A 6,567-nucleotide genomic window follows, 5' to 3' on the forward strand; every position below is an offset into this window, starting at 1 on the left:
GAGAGCACCAACATTTCAACAGCCACTGAGGAGATGTGTTTCCTGCAGAGGTTTCAGATTTCCTAGAAACTGCATGAGCATACACTGCATTGTCTGGGTTCATCTCTGGTCTTGCCTCAAGCTCCAAGCATGGTGGGAACAGATTTTGTGAGCTTTGAATCAGACAGCAAGCAGGATCAAAGCTGGGGGAGGTTGCAAGAGCAGTGGGTAAGAATGGTGTTCAGAGCTAGCACAACACTGGGTGAGATGCAGAAGAGTCTGTAGACAATGCCCTGAACCATCTGGCATTGCCTTCTCCTCCAGATGGCTGTACCCACAGTACAGCCAGCTGATTTCCCAGCTACACTGGGAGATGAGGAAGGAAAGAGCCCTCCCAGAGGGAAACAGGACAGTGGATGGAGGAGATGGACCAGGTGTGCTGGAGACTGGAGCAGGAGATGTTGAGCCTTCAACCCCACATGGGCTTGACAATTTCCCTGCAAAGAGCTTGAGGTCCTCCAAGCAAGGAATCGGCTCAGGTGGGAGCACATGGTGTCCACAAGCAAATAAATGAGCACATTTGTGTTGACTGGGATATGAACCAGTACGAGCAGGAACACAGCACACAGTACCTGTGTGTGTGTACCAATGGCTGTGGATGGCACCCAGAGATGTGGAGATGTGCAAGTGAGACATCATCTTTTCTCCATGGTGAAGTTTTGTTATTTTGGGTTTTACTCTTTTTGGATGTCTGGTGTTGCAGTAGGAAGCCAAACAAATGTCTCTGAGCCAAGAGTCCCTTTGGGCAGGCGAGCACTATTGAGGGAGTTTGCATTGCCTTCATTGGCAGCTGACAAATTGAGGCCACTCAGGTACCAAAGAACTTGCCAACATTTTCCACAGCTCCACCTGACCACAGGCATTGAATTTGCAGACCAGTGCCATACAGTCTGGGGAAACCACAGAGCAGTGTTTAAAGCTGCATCCTACCACCACTTGTCACCTCTCAGCCCTGTGTGGGACAGGACTAATATTGCGAACAGCAGGGGTGGAGGGTGACAGCCTGTGGGTCTGGCTTGAGCCCAGCAGAATGTGCAAATGCATGTTTGGCTCCACAGTTCCACTACAAACCCGTGAAGGATCCTTCTGAGGCTGTAAAAGCAGCCACCGTTCCTGGTGTTCGTTGATGCTTGTCCCTCTTGTGCTGCCACTGGAAGTCTCAGCAGAGACCAGGGAGTTTATTAAAAAAGGTGAAGAATTATGCAGAGCAGTTCTCATATCCACCACACTGCATGTGTACAGACTGTGACCTTTCTGGAAGTTTCTGCAGCACACCCTTCAGCAGCTTATTATATAACAGGTACCCAGAGACTTGCACCAGGGAGCACTTGCTGATTGCACTGAGAGCTGCTAAACAGCTCTCTGACAATGAACATTTAAGGAGCAGTTTCCTTTCCGTCCTTCTCTTTCCTTGCCTAATTTATTAGTGTGAGGTCATTTTGAGTATTAACCTGAGCCCTTTTCTTTCTATGGGCAAGTGCTTCCACCCTCACGCTGCACGTTTGCACGCCGCCTCTCTGAACATTTTATTACTTGATTTTCCTGTTTGATTTCCCAGGCTAATTCAGTTCCTGTTCTGAGAGTTGGTTAAAGACTCACAGATCTCCAAATCTTCAGGGATAGATTCTTTTCCTCCTTCTCAGTAGCTGACAGATGGTTATTCTTCAACAAATAAAATCTAAATTGTATCAGTCTGCTCTGCTGTAGAAGTAAGTTCTTAATAAGCTCCTTGCTGTGATGAAAGGAAATAGAGGAAAAAGCAACATCTCCAAAGTGGGGATATTTAGAATTAAAAATAGACTCCATGTGTCCATTTGACAGAATTGCACAGCAAAATTTCACATCCCAAGGGGACTTAAATGGCACAGAGGCCTGGTTTTGGCTCTCTCCAAAGGGATCAGTCACATCCATAGCACAATTTCGTGAGTGGCAGCTGTTTTCTGAACCAGTGTCGTTTGATGTGCCAAATCCTCCTCATGCAGGATCCCATGTGTGAATGTACATCAAGGGAAAAATGAATCTTCACCCAGCCAGGCTGACACAGCCGCAGTTTGACCTGCCAGAGCTGTGGAAATGGGTGCCCAAGAGATCCAACAGAAGCATCTAGGCTGAGCTGAGTTTATGAGGCAGAAGCTGACTCAGCAAGCATGAAGGACTTCACATCTGCCTGACCTGTGAGCTCATGCCATTCTCTGGTCCCTCTTTGTTAACATACTCATCACTCTGAAATGGTTTTATAAAGCTTAAAAAACTCACTCTGATCTTTGTCTTAATAATCCCATCCTGGAAACCTCTTGGTTCCCTTTTGCACATTTAGTGGCTACTCTGGCTCTGCTTAGTCTCAATTATGATCAAGTTGCATTGTTGTGGGCCAATTCCTACACCAGGGTATGGACTGAATTCTCTGGCATCATCAGGGCTAATCTGGTTGTGCACAGACATCTCAACCCAGCCCTTTCCATCATAAAACCAGGGGGTTTAGCAAATATGGTGAGAGCTGGCCCTTGATTAGCATTGCTGCATCACCATGGACTGGACTGGCCCAATATCTAATTGTGCTCCTCACCAGACAGCTCCTACCTGTTCCTGAAATGCTGACCCAACCAAGGTTTTCAGTCATCAGGTTTTTCTCCTTCTCAGCCCCAAGGTAAAATAAGAAACATGGTTGAGGGAAATACAAACACTCATCTTGCTGTAAAGGGTCACCACTCAAGTTGTCACGGTTAGCAAGATAATCCCACGGGAGAAACCCTTGGTACTCTGGCATTTGAGAGCTGCTTAAAATTGTCTTTATTGCTGTTCATTATTTGTTGTTCATTATTGTCATTATTTGCCGTTCAAATTGTCTTTATAGCTGTAGACTGTGACAGGACTGACATCAGACAGCTATCATCATAGCCCATGAGATTTTAATTACCATATCAGCTGATTAAGAAAATAACTGCCTAAAACCAGCCTGATATTAATCTCTGATTGTATCTTAATTATTCAAAACCAATAATTCAGATCACTTAGAAAAAACAATTGCACCTTGAATACAGAGAATAGAAGTGGGAAAAATAATCCACTATCTTCTGCTGCCATCCTGCCCAATTTCCTGCAGTTCAGGACATCTCCCAGAAGGCTCTCCAGCCTCTGCAAACCCAAACAATGAGCCTAATATCAGCACCAGGAGGAACAAAAGGGTCAACAGCTGCTTCCATTGGACAGTCCAGAAGGAGAATTTTGTACAAGCTGTTGTCCTGCTCTGAAAGTTAAAAAATACAGCAAGAAAATCCCAGTCTTTGAGGCAATTACATTGCTCATTTACCCACCAGTCTCTGAGCACCTTTTAAATCACCTTTAATACGATCTATCTTCACAACTACCCTGCAAGATAAGGGCGATACCATCATCCCTGTTTTACAGATGGAAAGCCAGGGCACAGACAGAACACTGTTGCCTAACCACTTTTCTTTTATTAGTGAGCTTACCTCTGGCAGTGCCTGGTTATGTCTTACTCAGCATTCAGCCCTTTGAACAGCTGCTCTTAAAAGCTCACAAGGGCTGCTGAGCTGCCACAGGGCAAGCAGACCAGGAGGTTTGGCTGGTTGCATCACTGCAGTCCTCAGTGCACTAATGTAGGTGCAACTAAAGACCCTGAGCATGCAGGAAATGTACATTCATCTAAAACTGGAACATTCAAAACCAGACATTGGTTCGCTTTATTCTTGAGCAGTCATAATTCATGTTGGAGAGAACAGGTTGTACACCTCAGAGAGGTAATTTTATTTCAGACTCCAGCTTCTCCAATTAGTAGTATAAAGCATTCTTTTGGTTGTGCACTCTCTGTTCCTCAGACAGGGAACTTATTGCAGTTCCATACTTTCTGAAAATGTGTGTTTTCAGAACACACTGAAAACCTGCTTGCCATGTTGTGGGACACAACTTTGACATCACTGAGAAAAAAATCACTTCTGTTTCCATTCCCATAAAGTGGTTATGTACCTCTGTGAAGCCAGCGCTCTCTAGCCCAGCTCTCCTGACTCTTTAGCTTAGTTATTTCTTGTGTAACTCATGTCAAACTTTGGTCCAAGCACTGTGCCAGACCTATGCTCATATACTATATCCATCAAAAAAATCCATTTGGCTCTGGATGCATTTTATTCCAGCCATGTACACAACCCACTGACTGAGGGTCACCCTTCTAACTGAGGAAGAGCCACCTAAAATCCAACTTTGATCAGAACAAAAGCAATATTTTTGTCCCTCCTGCGCAGCCACAAGCTGGCTGCTGCTTTCCAGATGGAGATGCCTTCCTTTATGTGGATAGCAGGCCCTGCCTTGCAGCAGCAGCCTGCTCGAGGTGGTGTGAAGGTCCGTGTTGCCTTCACACCACGTGTGCTAAAATCTGAGGAGACACAGAATCACGTGGGAGATGGTCCGTGCCCATGTGACAGACCATCAAATATTTTCCTGCTGCTCTTTCTTTCTTTTCCTCTTTCTTTCTTTCTTTCTTTCTTTCTTTCTTTCTTTCTTTCTTTCTTTCTTTCTTTCTTTCTTTCTTTCTTCCTTCCTTCCTTCCTTCCTTCCTTCCTTCCTTCCTTCCTTCCTTCCTTTCTTTCCTTTCTTTCCTTTCTTTCCTTTCTTTCCTTTCTTTCCTTTCTTTCCTTTCTTTCCTTTCCCCTCCTCCTTATCTGCTGGTACATGACACCTGCTAGGAAATGTTGGCCTGGAGCCAGCAGGAAGAGGGAGCAGCTGAAAGTTGCTTGGCTGACTTTCTCTTTGGAGAGCTCTCGGCAAGTTTTGCATGGACAATGAACAAAGTGCTGTTTCTTGCTTTCAAAAGGCAAAGAAGAGTGGGTGGGATGGCAGGGTTCTGCAGTACAGATTTCCCCACAATCCCAACTTTATGGAAGGGTAACAGATCAGTCTTGAGTTCTTTTAATATGGGACAGAGAGCCAAAATTCAGTCATCCAACAGCACGGCAGGTGCTGAGAGCCACCCAGACCGCCAGTGTCTCCTGTACTACAAACAAGTAAAATCTTTGATTTCAAGCTCTGGCTATTTTGCTCAGATACCCCTTGTTTACCAAGTGCTGAATGGCACTCAGCATTTACAGATGTAAAGCCCCTAACTGGGAAGGTCATTAAAATTGGCGGGAAGATTGGGCAAAATCTGAGAAAATCCACAGGGGAGCCCAGATAATTAATTATGGTTTTGTAATGCACCTAAAAGAACAATGTCCAGAGTTCTGAGCTGTTTGAAGAGGCTGTTTAAAAGCAAATTAAATCAGAATATCTACTGTAAATGTACAATTGAGCTGCATGCTAAACACCAAGGAAAACTTGTTTACCCTGACCCTGAGCCCTCTTGAGCAGGGTAGGTTTGAACATTTGAACACAAATGTCACTGGGATAGGAGAGGCTGTGAGAGACAAGGGAGGCAAGGGAGGAGCAAAAACATCCAGTGGGGAAAAAAAATAGTGAAATACTGCAGCAAGGAATGAAAAACAAATAGAGGCAAAAAAGGGAAAAGCAAAATAGCAAAATAGTTGAGATAGAACTAAGTACACTCATGACCCTCTACAAAATTTGTATCTCTGTCTCTGGAAAATCATTTATGAGGTGAGATTGTTATGTTTTTGAAGACAGGCTGCTGGAACCCACTGCTGGGCAGGCTGGAGTTCCCATCCAGAGGTGCATTGGTGGAACCAGAGCCAGTGCTGGTGATCTGTGGCCTGTGGGCAGGCTCTGCCATGACAGATCTGCATCTGCCACCTGGGGACCATCTGCCTGGAGCCCAGCAAGGGCTTAGCAATGACGCCCCTAAGATTTGGGGGAAATGGATAGCCTGTGGTGAGCAACAAACCATCACAGGCCTCCAAGCCATCACTACAGCCAGACTTTTTCGGGCTGAACCATCCCAATGGAGGAAGCATCTGCCTCCCATCTGCTCCCTCTTGCCTGTAAGACATATATTTTCCATAAGCCAAAGATTTTGCCTTGAGTCAAAAAGCTGCATTTTGCAGTGGACCACAACCCCTGGGCTCCCCATGGCTGAAAGCTTGGGGAGTGAATGTGAATGTGGCTTTTTCACTTGAGAGCATAATCAGTTATGTTTGGCAACTCCAGTTCTTTCAGGAGGGAGAAAATATAGCTCTGTCTGCTGGTAATCTCATGGTAATTTGGCACAACCTGCTCAAAACTCTCCAAAAGACTGTGGCACGTGGTGCAAGACAGGTGTAGCTGGCTCTTGGAAAGCACGTGTGCGTAACAATGTGTAACACCTGCTCTTTCTAAACTGCTCAGTGGACAGGGAGCAGTGGCCCTGGAGGACTTCAAAAGATGTCAGAAGCTGTGTGTGCATTTCTGTGCATGGCTCAGGTGACACCAAGTGAAGAGAGAAACCATTATGTAACTTAGAAGATTGTATTAAACAATAACTTAAGCACATGAAAAAAAAAATTAAAAAACAATAACCTGGCCAACTGCTTCAGCGTGAAAGATGAGATTTGTAAGATTAGTGAGATCTCCTATCTGCCAGAT

This window comes from Anomalospiza imberbis, chromosome 4, assembly GCF_031753505.1.
Source record: "Anomalospiza imberbis isolate Cuckoo-Finch-1a 21T00152 chromosome 4, ASM3175350v1, whole genome shotgun sequence".
Classification (NCBI taxonomy): Eukaryota; Metazoa; Chordata; class Aves; order Passeriformes; family Viduidae; genus Anomalospiza; species Anomalospiza imberbis.